Genomic DNA, 544 nt, shown 5'->3' on the forward strand with positions numbered 1-544 from the left:
GGACACTTCTAGCAACAGATCGAAAAGAGAAGAGGTTTCTTACAATGAGGGCTAAGAGATGGTAGTTACGACACCATGTTGTTGCTTTAGCTGAGGGACTGAGGAGTGCTGAGCTCTTCCTGCTACCCACTGCTACAGCCCCAACTTCTCCCTCCCACCTTGTCCGTTTGCTGCACGCTGCCCTAGTAGTAACGCCTCAGTATCTATTCGTTGCCCAGCAGTAGAAGGCTCAAAAATTATATAAGCATCAAAACGTCTCAGCTGGGGCAGTCACCTTACAGCCACCACTCTCTTCTAAACTCTGGAGCAATTCAGCACAGCTGTAACAGCTCCTACCTCCCCAGAGCCAAAGGACGGCCTTTAACCGACCGGGCAACAGAAGGGGAAGCCACGATACCCTTTCAGTGACCCCCCACCTCCCCGAAACACTCATCTCTGCCTCCTTCCCCCCTCCGGGCCCTCACGGCCTTCCACCCCAACTCGCGAAAGAAACAACCGTCCCCTCCTCACAGGGATCAACGGCCAACGCTCAACCGCTGACCCT

Source organism: Charadrius vociferus, unplaced genomic scaffold (genome assembly GCF_000708025.1).
Source record: "Charadrius vociferus isolate BGI_N301 unplaced genomic scaffold, ASM70802v2 scaffold50, whole genome shotgun sequence".
NCBI lineage: Eukaryota > Metazoa > Chordata > Aves > Charadriiformes > Charadriidae > Charadrius > Charadrius vociferus.